The 14,915-nt window shown below is 45.9% G+C and overlaps 1 protein-coding gene across 1 annotated transcript in view; it reads left to right on the forward strand.

The window, feature by feature from the left end:
- The window catches only part of PNKP (polynucleotide kinase 3'-phosphatase), a 213,542-nt gene that overhangs the window by 132,608 nt on the left and 66,019 nt on the right, over window positions 1-14,915 (forward strand). The gene's annotated exons all lie outside the window — the stretch shown is intronic.

The following is a 14,915-nucleotide window of genomic DNA, read 5'->3' on the forward strand; positions in this document are numbered from 1 at the left end:
GGCACGAGTAAAGGAGTGCCGATCGGCAGCTCCGCTGACGGGGGGGGTCGGCACTGGTAATCAGATCATTGATTACCAGTGCAGACCCTCGGGGGGGGGGATGCCACTAGATCCACCAGGGATGCCCACTATGACCCCAGGGATGCCCACTAGGACCCCAGGCATGCCCACTATGGCCACCAGGGATGGCAATCAGGGCTCAGGGAGCCCCCCATTGCCCTCCCCATCAGTGCTGCCCACAAGTGCCCATCATTGCCATCCTTTAGTGTCGCCCACCAGTGCCCATTATTGCCCACTAGTGCCGCCTATCAGTGCCCATTAGTGCCCAACAGTGCTGCCCGTCAGTGCCCACCAGTGCTGCCTATCAGTGCCCATCAGTGCCACCTATCAGTGCCCATCAATGCCACCTATCAGTGCCTAGCAGTGCCGCCTATCAGTGCCCAGCAATGCTGCATATCAGTGCCACATATCAGTGCCGCCTATCAGTGCCGCCTATCAGTGCCTCCTCATCAGTGCCTGTCAGTGCAGTCTCATCAGTGCTCATCAGTGCAGGAAAAAACTTATTTATTTACAAAATTGTATAACATAAACAAAAAAACTTTTTTTTTTTTTTTCAAACTTTTCGGTCTTTTTTTATTTGTTTAGCAAAAAGGAAAAAACCCAGAGGTGATCAAATACCACCAAAAGAAAGCTCTATTTGTGGGGGGAAAATGACATTAATTTGGTGTAGGTACAGTGTTGCATGACCGCGCAATTGTCATTCAAAATGCAACAGCGCTAAAAGGGGAAAATTGGCCTGGGCAGGAAGGGAGGGAAGTGCCCTGTATTAAAGTGGTTAAGGGGTCAATATTTCTGCTACTGACATCATTGACTATTCACTATTCCTCCCACTGACACCCCTAATACCAATAATGCCAGGATAATTTATGCCCCCAATGGCCACAGTCCGGCCCCCATAAAGTCTGGAGAACCATAAACTGGCCCTTTGTTTAGACAGTTTAGAGACCCCTGACCTATAGGCTTACTATGGTCCATCAGTTTTTTGCAGTCTGTCCTCTCCCTGAAGCCGCTGCTAGCTGACACAGAGGAGCAGATCACATGACCAGACAAAAACTGCCTGTAAATAGGTAAGTATACAGAGCTTTCTTCCACAGGTTAGTTAGTATGGCTGTTGGGAGTGGGGAGGGAGCAGTTTTAAGAGGAGTTAGGGTTATTCTGGAATACTGTTTTAAGCCTGTGGCTGATCTTCCCCTGGAAATACTATGTCTGTCCACACATTCTTTCCCTGATATCAAAGGTTAGGTATGCTAGGCTTAACCTTTTTCTGCAGTTAAAGGTTAACCAAATTTTTTTTTATTCTATCTGAACATGATCTATCTATTTGAAATTCCCCTTAGGGCTCCATTTTTCTTTCTCTGGGTCTTGGCCAAGCAATCTTTCTTGTTGACCAGTTTTGTTGCTTGGCTAGTTAAATTGGGTTTGGTTAGTATGTTTGAGTGAGTTAATTCTTATCGATCGGCCTCGATTCCACGATTTTAGCTTGACGCAGGGCCCTGGGAGTGCTGCAATTCAGACACACACACACTGGATCAAAAAAGCAGAAACTAATTTATTTCAGTGCGTCACATCATGTTAAGTATACAAAGACATGAGAGTGGTAATATTTCTTTCTCTTTCGTTCATTGACAGACACCGCTCCTGATAGTCATAACCATTGGGTTATACTGCCCCCTACAGGATTAGGACACTAGGCAGAAAATAATTCTGGCTTCACCCATGGGCAGGCCCAGGGGGCATACTCCTTCTCTCTGCTATAGCAACCCAGTTTTTTTTCTGCCTAGTAAGGACCTACTTCCCTGCTGGGATCTTTGGTCCTTGCAAAATAGTTTAGATAGAAATTTTTTTCTCCTGGATTTTTCCCTTTGAGATCTACAATCAACTGCCGGACTGGGCGACGGGCTGGATAATCTAGATCCAGTGGTCTACCCAGTCTGGCCAGCGAGCATGCGCTGACCTCAGCTCCATGCCAGGTCGGCCGTGACATAGCCCCACTGGATGGGGGCTGGCCTGCAAGGTAAAGTTGCAGCATTCCTCCTGGCCAACAGCCCCCCATTTCGATGGAGAGGGGTTCTCTCTGAAGCAGTGCCCGCCAGGTTCCTGGTTTGATGAGTAGCTGCCCCCCCCCTGGAGGGTTTTGGGGTGGACGTGGGCCCCTCCTTGGGACAGTCAGACCCCCAGGGTCCCCTCCTTCCCACAGGCACCCCCCCCCCCCCTGGCAAATTCCTCATTCTCCCCTGCCCGCTGGGGCGACCGGACGATCGATTGTAGGGAGCGAGGTTGTACCCGGTGAAGGCTCCTGTCCTGCCTGGATCTGTCCTTGAGGCCTGGTCTACCTCCTGGGTCCCTGTAAGCCTTGCGGAGCTGCCATTTTGTTGTAGCCTGTGTGTTTCAATGCACGGCGGCCATGTTTGTGTAGTCTGGCGGCTATTTTGTTGTGGTTTGCCATTGGAAATAGCGCCGGCCATGACAGTGGAGCCCTGTGGGCGGCGATTTCGGTGGTGGGAGCCCCTGGTGCTGACTCCTGGATCAATTTACTTCCTGATCACCGCACGTGTAGTGCAGATTCTCCTGGTTGTTGCAGGTGTCTGTTTCTGTGGGTGGTGAGTCTGGTGGGGTCCTCTCCCTCTCTGCTCAGAATCGCTTGGTGCTTTGTGTCTGGCTGCCAGGTGGTGCTGTCAGCGAGGTGGGGGTTGTCCCTTAGCAGTGTGTTACACTTTTTGTGGGGTCCCTCTGGTGACTCATTGAGTGTTTGGAGCACATTTCCTCACCTGATACCCTCTCCGAGGCTGTGGAGCCCCCCTGGGTCCCAACCATCCATCCCATGCACTGACGGCGGTCCTGGAGTCCCTTGTGTCCGAGTGGAGGTGGCTTACGGGCGACGGTCTAGCAAAAAGTGCCCCTGCCTTCCTCTGCCTCATCTGTCTCATCAGATCCTGAATCTGATTCGGCCTCCGCGGATGTGGGTCACCCTGCTGGTTCTGCAACCACGTGCCTGGAATTCTCTGTAGCGAGGCTGATTCCACCATGTCTGCGACCGCGCGCAAAGAGGCACTGTTTGATGCACTGATTGTATCTGTGCGTGAGACCCTGAAGATGGAGGACGCAGCTGAAGCTGCAATGGAGGTGCAGGTGCCCTTTGGCACTCACGAGCCATCCAAAGCAGCAAAGGGGTTTCTTTTCTTGGCCTATGTTGACAGAATTGTCGCTAAGGAGTGGGGACAACCAAAGTGTCCCCATGGGGTTCCGAAGTGCTTTACTAGGTGTTACCCCTATGAGGAGTCCCTTCTTAAGAAGTGGACTGTGCCACCGGTGGTGGACCGTCCGGTTTCCAGAATAAACAAGGTGACCATGTTTCCAGTTGAAGAGTCCCCGGCTTTTAGGGATCCGGCTGACTGTAAGGCGGAGGCTGTGGCCCGCACTATGTACACTCTGGCTGGTTTGGCAATGAGACCAGTATTTACCATTGCCCTAATGCAGCAGACTCTGACCGAGTGGGCTAAGCTCCTACACCGTGACCTGGAGGGTGAACAGCTCCCCCCTGCCTTTGCCGAGCTGGCAGATCAGCTGGTCCAGGGGCTGCAGTTTATCTGTGATGCCTCTTGGGATGCAGCTCCCCTGATGGCTCGTCTCTCTGTTTTGGCAGTGGTCCTTCAGCGTGTTTTGTGCTGGTCTGGGGATCAGACTTCTAAAAAGGCCTTGACTGATCTTTCTTTTCAAGGAGATTGCCTGTTTGGAGCTACCCTGGATGACATCATTAAAGGTCTCACAGGGGGGAAGAGTACTTTTCTTTCAAAGGCTACTAAGGGCAAGGAACCTCGTTGTAGACCTGGGTATTCCTTCTCCGCTCATAAAATGTTTTTTTGTCGCTCAATATCGACTGACAAGGGCTCAAAGCCTTTCTGGGTCTCTACTGGAGGATCCAAAAGAACCTGGTCTGGCAAGCCAAGATCAGGCTTCTCCAGACCCATGGACAAGGCTCCTTCTGCATGTAGGTGCGCCCTCACCTGTATCGGGGGTGGGAGGGTGTCTTTTCTGGTTTCTGAACTGGTGGACTTCCAAGACAAGTGGGTCCACAAAGTAATTCGTCCGGCTACAAGATCGAGTTTCGGTCTTGTCCCCTGGCAAGGTTTTTTTCCTTCCAACTTGCGCCTGTCCCCAGACCACTTACAGGGCCTGTTTGGGGCAGTACAAGACCTGTTCCTTCAAGGGGTGATTGTCCCGGTTCCGACCTTGGAACGTTTTCAGGGTTTTTACTTAAACCAGTTCACAGTTCCCAGGAAGAAGGCAAAGTGAGTCCAATCCTGGACCTCAAGACGCTAAACTGCTTTGTGCGGGTACAGAAGTTGAGAATGGCGTCCATTCGAATGGTGGTGACATCCCTGCATCAGGGGGATTTCCTCGCCTCTATCGATATCAAGGATGCCTACCTTTACATGCCAAGATGTGCCAGTCACCAGTGTTTTCTCCACTTTGCTGTGGAAGAGTAGCATTATCAGTTTATGGTATTACCTTTTGGTCTCGCATCTGCTCCTCGGGTCTTCACAAAAGTGTTAGCCCTGGTGCTAGCTTTGCTACGCCAATGAGGAATCACGGCACTGGGCTATGTGGACGATCTTTTTCTGCGAGCGGAGTCTCCCTCTGCTCTGATGGAGAACCTGGAGATCACATTACGAACTCTGCAGGAGTTTGGCTGGATTCTGAATTTTTAGAAGTCTGCTTTGGTTCTGTCCTCAAAGCTGGACTATCTGGGTCTGACTCTGGACTCCGCCTTAGCCAGACTTCTCCTTCCTCTGGACATACTCCAGAAACTGCAGGCTGTAATTCGCCTCCTGCTGTCAAACAAATGGTCATCCCTCTGGACTTGCATGCGGGTCCTGGGCCTGATGGTGTCTAGCTTCAAGGCAGCTCCATTTGCACAGTTCCATATGAGGTCCCTACGAGGGAAATTCTGACCAAATGGGACAAGACTCCGCAGTCTCTGGACAATCCGATCTGGCTGAGTCGGGGCACGAATGAGTCCCTGATATGGTGGCTTCACTCTCCGGCGCTTTGGCTGGGAAAATCCTTCCTCACCTTGTTTTGGACAGTGGTCACCATGGATGCCAGCCTCTTCAGTGTTGTCCAGTGCACATTCAATCGTACAATGCCACAGACGTGGCTTATGTCAATCACCAAGGGGGCACAGGAAGTTTCCTGGCGGCTCTTGAGGTAGCCGGCATTCTAAGATGGGCAGAACAGTTAGTTCCAGCCCTCTCCACCAAACACGTTCCCGGTGTGGAAAATTGGCAAGCGGATTACCTCAGTCGGCAGGCGTTGGATCACGGGGAGTGGTCCCTTCATCTGGAGGTGTTTCATCAGCTGTATCTCTGGTGGGGCACCCCTAAAGTGGATCTGTTGGCATCTCGGCTCAACAAAAGATTGTGGCTCGGTCAAGGGATCCTCTGGCGAAAGCCACAGACATGTTGGTGGCCCTGTGGGTTCAATATCGTCTGATTTACGCCTTTCCTCCTCTCAAGCTTCTGCCTAGACTTCTATGCAGAATCAAGGGAGAAAGAAAGGATTTCGATCATCTTAGTCTTCAGAATGGCCTTGTCAGGCTTGGTACGCCGATCTGGTGCGGCTGGTCGCTGACGTTCCTTGGCAGCTTCCTCTTAGGGAGGGTCTGCTGTCCCAAGGACCGATCTTCCATCCTGCTTTACAGTCGCTGGCTTTGACAGCTTGGCTGTTGAATGCCAGGTGCTGAAGGATAGGGGTTTATCTTTGGCCACACTCCCTGGTGCATACCTTTCTTCAGAGTGTCCGGCATTTGCGGCGTTCGTTGCTGCCTTGGCATCTTGATTTGGTGCTTTTGGCTCTACAGAAGCCTTCCTTTGAAAATATTCGGTAGATTCCCCTGCTTTCGCTGTCCCAGAAGGTGGCCTTTCTGGTGGCTATCACCTCTGTGCACAGGGTGTCGGAAATGGCGGCGTTATCCTGTCGTTCACCTTACCTGGTGAGTCACAGGGATAAGGTGGAAAACAAAAAGAACCCTCCAGAGGGAATGGGACTTTGAGGCCAAAATAACACTGAAGTGTGATTAAAACATATATTTATTGATTAATTAGACATAAAATCAACTGTGAAAACACAGGTCGTAGCATGACATAATGTAGTAAAACACATTAAACAATACGGACAAGAAAAATGGAAGCACAGGACTGAAAAAGAGAACACCCATCACCCTACGCGTTGCGGAAAACCCTTCATCAGGGGTGTGAGTAACGGAGTCCCAAGTGCTGAGATGTGAGTATTTTTGCAATAGAGAATACACCATAATAATATGCAGGCAAAATATGTAAAATCTGAAAATTAGTACATAATACTGCCCAACAAACAAAATCTTCAAATTATTAACATAATGCAAATGTATGCACATATAAAACAGCAACATAGTATATATGAAAATAACGTACCCAGAAAAAATGACCAAGTCGTGTGGAAAAGGTAAGTAAACAGGTAGACTGAAGAAAAACAAGATGAGCCTTGAAATTGAAGATAAGAGGGAAGTGGTACACAAATATCTCCACAAACAAGTCCCTAAGGGGTCCATGTACAAAAAAAGAAAAAAAGAAAATTTATGTTTAGAAGTTTGATATAATATAAATGATAAATGCAGCAATACTGCTGTCAAAATCTTACATATGTGACCCAAATGGAAACCCGAAGCACGATAACGTACCTACCACATGAGGATTCCAAAGGGCAAAGCTAGCCAAAATTCAGATGTAAATCAGTGAACTGTATACAGTATCTTTCAAAAAATAGATGGTCACAAGGGATCCAGAAGGGATCGGCAGGCAATGTAGATCAATCGTCTATTTTTCTTGTCTGTATTGTTTAATGTGCTTTACTACATTATGTCATGCTACGACCTGTGTTTTCACAGTTGATTTTATGTATAATTAATCAATAAATACATGTTTTAATCACACTTCAGTGTTATTTTGGCCTCAAAGTCCCATTCCATCTGGGGGGTTATTTTTGTTTTCCATTTTTAGGGATGTTGACCTTATAACACTATGCTCTACTTGGATGAGTGATCCTATTTTTCAGGGATAAGGTGGTTCTCTTCACCCCTGTTTATCATTCCTTCCAAAAGTTGTCTCTGATTTTCATTTGAATGAAGACATTGTGTTGCCTTCCCTGTGTCCTAGCCCCAGATCTGAAGAAGGGCTTGGCCCGAAACATGTTTTCCCCTTTGATTTGTGGCCATCTATGTCCGTTTTGCCAGTAGACAGCTCACATGACTGTGTGCTGTCCCCGGACCAGTCTGGCAGCCTCTGTTCAAGCACTCCCGAGTGACTAGGCGGGCAGGCTCCAGCGAGCGCGTCCCTGTGAGTCAGCCGTGGGCGCCCGGTGACGTCATCACTTGGCGCCACTGCAGCTGTTCGAAGAGCAAGAGCGGACGCTGCTGCACAGACCGATCGTCCCTCGCGGCTGGAGCGGATTGCAGGGGTTGGGGTTCCTGCTCCCCCTTCTTCATCTCTTGCTCCTCTCACGGCCCTCAAGTGTCTTCACCAGCAAGGCTCCCCATTTGGATAGACGTTGCCATCTTGCTCCTGGGTCCTCTCGACTTAAGGTATCACCTGACTGTTGAACTGTTGGACATTTGCTGGCATTATCTTATTTCAGTAGTATCTTTTAGCCCTTTTTTAATAAATGTGTCTATTTGATTCAAGAGACTGAGCAGCATACATTGACTTTGATATTGTGTCTGGGAGCGCCATCATATCCAATTTTTGTTGTAATACATCAAAATTAACATATGACAAGACAATAATACATAAATGAAGGTCTTCCAAACTGCTATCTCAACTGTATAGCCAATGTCCATGAAACAAATAAAGGGAACATGACCGTGCTTTAGGTTAATAAAAATAGCCTTCAGCAAAATAGAAAAGAACAAAAAAAGAGTCACTTGTATTGCTTGCAAATGTCCATAAATTTCCAGAATATACAAAGTCCACATCATTTCATTCCTCAAGGTAATTTTCTAAACTTCTAAACACCTCCGAGGATTCTGTACCTGTCCGTGTAGTCATAAGAGCCATAAGAGCTTGCCTCTCAGTAAGAATAAAACTTGACATCCACAGACTGACTGGAACTGATATTACAAAGAAACCATGAAGTCATCCTTCGGATTAGGTCATTTGCGTCTTCAGGCTGGCACCTCAGATCTTTCTCTGGTGGTGTTCATGGTAGCTTTTAAGCCTTGGGTTGGCATCATGGCTTTTCCTCTAGGCATTCCTAGGAATTTTCCAACAGGAGTCCTTTTCGACCTTTAGCAGTGAAGAGTAGGATGGTGGCTTGGCCGAGCCACTCATCATCTCAGGACCTCCTGGCTTAGAACAACAAGGCATTCAATAGGGGGCAGATACTCTCTAGTCAACATGATTAACCACAGAGTCGCCTAAACTACTAGATATCTTTCTTAATCTATGGTGCTGTTAAAAATAAAATTCTTCCATTTTAAGAATTCAAGTGTCAATAGGTTCATTAAGCATGCAGAAATAAAGTGTTTCCTAACAGCAGTTTTCATTATTAGAGATCTATATAGATTTAATATATATTCGACTGAACATCTTTCTCAAACCTAATATTGCCGCAGAATTCAAAAAATCAGAAAAGGGGCTCTTTCACTAAGAATGGACCCAGAAGTGACCCGAGGCAAAACACCTTCAGTTCCTTATCCTCTGGACCCAAGTGGAGCCAGGGGGTCCCAGAACAGAACACTTTACCTAAGCACATATTCTACCTCAGAACCTAGTTTCTTAACCTTGCAATACTTACATGATTATAAGCAAATAAAGAACAGTAATGAATATATAAACAATATTTTTTGTATTTTAACATTTTATTGAACTTTTTGTCAGCATATAAAAAACATAGATCAAGTCGTTGCGCCTCAACAAGCATGTATAACTTTTACAAATAACTCTATATAAGCAAACCCTCCCCACCCAAAAAAATAAAAATAAATAATTTAATATCTAAATCCCCTCCTATTGTGTTCTCTACTACCTACAGACTCTGTCATACTACTCCTCTCTTGGATGTCTTATGTCCTAACCTTGGCCCTGGTCACTCAGGCCCCGGTGATTCAGCCCCAAGCTATCGTCGTTATCTTTTTTTTTTTTCGTTAATTTAATTTCAAACAATTTCACAAATTGCTTGAAAAAGACAGAGTAGCAAATAGCACAATTTTTCCTCCATGAATCTCCCCCCCTTAACCCCTCAGTTCCCTTTTTAATATCACTAACTTCCAATATGTCCTCCTTCTAATAATTTTTCTAATTTTCCCAAATTTGTATGTAGGCACTAGTTGTTTTAAAGTCTTTCCACTTTTTCCACCTATTTGAGAAATTACCCACACGTTCTTCATCTCTGCTAAACATATATTCCATATCGTATATGTAGTCGACTCTCCTACACCACCATTCCCTAACTAGGGGCTTCGGATTCTAGCCATCTTTTTGGAATCGTCCCCTTCGCAGCGTTAAGTAGATTTGGCACTATTGAATTTCTATAAGATTTTTTGGAAATCTATTTTATAAAATAAATATATCCTCAACTTCCTCGCCTGTAATTGGTTAATAAAATGTATCTTTAACCAATAAACACGAATCTTGGGGCATTCCCACCAAATATGGAACATTGATCCTAGCACCTGGCACCCCATCCAGCACCAGCTAGATTTCTCCGGTTGACAACGATGCGCCCTGATCAGTATAATATACCATCTGGAGAGGCATTTATAATTCATCTTGAAGGTATTCACATCTCTAGCGGTGCAATGTGCGGCTCGCAATACAATTTTCACCTCGTGTTCTTCTAATCTAATTCCTATTTCTCTTTTCCATTTTTCAATAAAAGGAGGTTTCCTCTTTACCTCCAGATCGATTAACATCCTATAAACTTGGGACAAACCATGTTTTACCTTTGTTAATTGATTACTGAGTTTTTCCATAAAGTTCAAATCCATTTCCAATCCGATGGGATGAAGCAAAGATCCGACAATGTGTGTCAGTTGCATGTGATTCCACCTATTTTGTGTCCGCTTCATAGTTACATAATTAAATAGTTTGTGAGGTTGAAAAAAGACTTCAGTCCATCCAGTTCAACCTATGATGTGTGTGTGTTTTCGCTGTTAACCGTACGTTGTATAGCCCTTTATGTTGTGGTCTTTAAGGTGCCCATCTAATAGTTTTTTGAAACTATCGATGCTATCGATCCACTGCTTGTGGAAGACAATTCCACATCCTTACTGCTCTGACAGTAAAGAACCCCTTACGTATTTTAAAGTTAAACTGTTTTCTCTGTTGCTCATTGACAGACGTAGTCCTCTTTGATTCATATCAATTGGGTTATGCTGCCCTCTACAGGAGTAGGACTAGGCAGAAGGAAAACGTTCTGGCTCCACCTTAGGGGCAGTCCCAGAGGGTATATCCCCTCTCTCTCTGCTACAGGATGTCAGTTTTTTTCTGTCTAGTCAGGAGTAAGGACCTAAGCTCCTTGCTGGGATCTTTTGGTCCTGGCAAGATTTTTTTAGAAAAACTTTTTTCTTTTTTTTAGGTAGTTGTTTTCTCCAGTTTTCCTGTGAGATCTTCAAGCAAATCACGCCGGATCTGGGCGACGGGCTGGATGTTGAGATCCAGTGGTCACCCCTGCCGGCCTACGAGCGCGCGCAGGCCATAGCTCCGCGCTGGGTCGGCCGCGACACATTCAAGTAAGTATGCGGGACCGGGCGACGGGCTGGATGTTGAGATCCAGTGGTCACCCGGCTCAGCCTACGAGCGCGTGCAGACCATAGCTCCACGCTGGGTCGGCCGCGACATAGTCCCATTGGACGGGGACTGACCCTGCGAGTTGATCGTCTCGCTTGAACGCCAGGAACCAGCAGAGTCACGGCGTCCGTATTGGTCGACAGCCCCCCATCTCGGTGGAGAGGGTACTGTGAAGAGAGGGTGCCCGTCAGTTCCGGTATGGTGAGTAAATATTCCCCCTTCCCCCCCTGTGGGGTTTTCGGGATACGGGCCCCTCTGTGTATGGTTGGATCCTTTCTGACATTAAGGTTCCCCCTTTAGCCTATGACAAATTCACCTATCCCCTGGATAGTGTGATCTGGTTTGGGAGCTGATACTCCAGAGGCTTGGTTTGGGAACTAAACACTCTAAGCAAACCTTGGTTTAGGAGCTGACACTTCAGCGGGCTTGGTTTGGGAGCTAACACTTTAAAAGCAATCTTGGTTTGGGAGCTAACACTCTAACAACCTGGGTTTGGAAGCTGACACTTCAGCAGCCTTGGTTTCTCTAGCAGATTGATCCAAGGAAGCCTGGTTCGATTTACCATAGTAAACATATAAGCATCCAGAGCAAAGGAGGTATAGCCTACCTTAGACTGTAGATATCGCCATGCTCCCGCAGGCCGACAGGCCGCCATCAGCCGTTCCAGAGCCGGTCACAGGCCACTGCACTGGAGGAGACACGCTAGATCGGCAGTCCGCCGCCATTTTGTTGTAGACCGCATGTCTGCATTGCCTACACAGGCCGCCCCAGGTCACGCAGGCCGCCATTTTTTCAAAGTCTATTGTCTTCTACATGGGGGCGGCCATATTTGATGTGCCCAGCCGACCTCGAGGAGCAGCTGGGAACGCCGGAAGGCGTGCACAGGGGGCGGAGCCACTTCCTAGTACAGGGAAACCTAGTACAGGACTTCCCAGTCTGCATAGGACAACGCTGACAGCAGTTTGATAAGGAAACATCAGGTGGTGAGCCCTTGGGGTCTCTCTCTCTCTGTGGGGGTCCAAAGCAGGTACGCTGAGGGGCGCTATTGCGCTGGTGGATTACAGATAAAAAAAAAAGAAAAAAGGTATTTTTTATTTTTTTAATTTTTTTCACTGGCAAAGTGTCCTGGGTTAACATGGACCCTGCCACACATGTATCTCCACCTGATCCCCTCTAGGTGGCTGCAGGACCCTCCAGTTCCCCACTGACTATTGAGTCATTGTCAGCAGTTTTGGAAACTTTCTTTTCCCGGGTGGAAGTGGCTTGTCAGGGACAGGGCGCAAGGAAGCGACCCCCGCCTACCCCCAATTCATCTAAAAACTTCAGATTCAGAGTCTGAGCCTATCCCTGCAGTTGCAGGTACCTCATCTGGGGTTTGTGTCTCATGTACTGTCTCTTCAGACAGTGAGGAGGATGTCTCAGCATCTACCATAGCCCGAGAGGAAGCGTTGGTAAACGCATTAATTGTAGCCGTTCGGGAAACCTTAGGACTACAGGTTACACCATCAGAAGTAACTGATACTGAGATTCCATTTGGTACTAATAAACGCGCCAAAATGGCGAAAGTATTTCCCTTACCCAAGTGTTTCGGTAATGTAATTAAGGAAGAATGGGGTCATCCAAAACGAGCCCCTACTATTTCCAAACGCATTAATAGGCGTTATCCGTTCGAGGAATCCCTCCTCAAGAAGTGGACAGTACCATCTATGGTAGATTCTCCAATCTCCAGATTGAATAAATCTACGGTTATCCCATTGGAGGATGCTCCGTCCTTTAAGGATCCAGTGGATCGTAAGGTTGAAGCCGTGTCTCGCGCCATTTTCCCTGATTGGGTCAGCTTTCAGACCAGTAATTGCTATTGGTCTGGTTTCTCAAACTGTAACAGAATGGACCAAGTGGTTACGCCGGGATTTAGAAGGGAGTGATATCCCTCAGGCAGTATCAGATCTGTTAGAACAGATGATACAAGGGTTACAGTTTATCTGCGACGCTGCGCTAGACGCCACTCCATTATTGGGGCGAGCATCAGTCTCAGCAGTGGTTCTCAGGCGTACACTGATTTTTTTAAACGGTGGACGGTTGGCTTTCCGATAAGGGTGGTCCCAGCAGCGGATTCGCCCCCCCCCTCCCGCCGCGTTCCGGTCCCTTTCCCTGCTTACCGGACCCGCCGGCAGCAGGGAAACCGATCCGGTCCCGGATCCTCACAGCAAGCTTGCCCTCACTTGACTCTATGGTCTTGGAGGACCGGAGCTACGGAAAATTTTGTTGCCTAGCAACCGGTTTAAAGGTCCTTTTTTATTTTTTTCATTTTATATAATAATTTTTTTTTTTTTTTCTATCTTTTAGTGTACTTGTGAGATCTGAGGACTTTTTGACCCCAGATCTCACAAAAAAGAGGTCCTGTCGTGCCTATTTCTATTACAAGGAATGTTTACATTCCTTTTAATAGAAATAAAAATGATCAATTTTTTTTGTTTTTTAAACGGTGTAAAAATAAAAAATAATAAATAGAATAAATAGTAAAAAAAAAAATTAAAGCGCCCTGTCCCCCTGAGCTCGCGCGCAGATGCGAACGCATACAGAAACCCCGCCCACATATGTAAACGCCGCGATCGTTAGAGCAAGAGGAATAATTTTAGCCCTAGACCTCCTCTGTAACTCAAAGATGGCAACCTGTAGAAATTTTTAAATTATCGCCTTTGGGGATTTTTAAGTACCAAAGTTTGTTGCCATTCCGTGAGCGTGCGCAATTTTGAAACATGACATGTTGGGTATCTATTTACTCAGGGTAACATTATCTTTCACATTATGGAAAAAAATTGGGCTAACTTTACTGGTTTCTTATTTTTTAATTAAAAAAAGTGAATTTTTTCCAAGAAAATTGCGTTTGGAAGACCGCTGCGCAAATACGGTGTGATAAAAAATATTGCAATAATCTCCATTTTATTCTCTAGGGTCTCTGCTAAAAAAAAATATATAATGTTTGGGGGTTCTAAGCAGTTTTCTAGCAAAACAACTGATTTTAGCTTGTAAACACCAAATGTCAAAAATAGGCCTAGGCAAGTGGCTAGGATGCATGATGATGCTCCTTGGATGTTAGGCCCCTCTATATGGCTAGGCTGTGAAAAAGTCTCACACGTGGTATTGCCATACTCAGGAGGAGTGGCAGAATGTATTTTGGGGTGTCATTTTTGCTGTGTACATGCTATGTGTTAGGAATATCCTATAAATTGACAACTTTGTGTAAAAAAAAAAAAAAAGTTTTCATTTTTTTCCCACATTTTCCAAAAACCTGTGGAAAAAAATATGTTCAAACGACCCATAATGCCTCATAGAATATACGTTGGAGTGTTTGCTTTCCAAAATGGGGTCATTTTGTGGACTTTTCCATTGTATTGGTGCTCTAGGGCCTTCAAAAGTGTGATAGGTAGTAAGAAAGTTTTATGTTTATTTATGCTCCTAGAACGCCTGAAGGTGCTACTTGGACGTGGAGTCTCTTTTTGTGGCCAGGCTGTGTAAAAGTCTCACACATGTGGTATCACCATACTCAGAAGGAGTAGCAGAATGTATTTTGGGGTGTCATTTTTGCTGTGTACATGCTATGTGTTAGAAATGGCTTATAAATTGACAACTTTGTGGGAAAAAAAAGAAAAAAAAATGTTTTTCTTAATTTTCCCAAGAATTGTGGGAAAAAATTATAACTTCAAAAAACTCACCATGCCTCTTACTAAATAACTTGGACTGTCTACTTTACAAAAAGGGGTCATTTGGGGGGTATTTGTACTGTCCTGACATTTCAGGGCCTCAAGAAAGGAGATAGGCCATCAGTACATCTGGTGTGATCAATTTTCAGCAATTGGTACCATAGCATCTAGACTCAATAACTTTCACACAGACTAAAAAATAAAAACACTTTTTTGGGTTAATTTTACCAGAGATATGTAGCAGTATAAATTTTGGCCCAAATGTATGACGAAAAATTAATTTTTTGCAAAATTGTATAATAGAAACTAAAAAAAAGTATTTTTTTTT

This window comes from Pelophylax lessonae (assembly GCF_965119305.1).
Source record: "Pelophylax lessonae genome assembly, chromosome: 12".
NCBI lineage: Eukaryota > Metazoa > Chordata > Amphibia > Anura > Ranidae > Pelophylax > Pelophylax lessonae.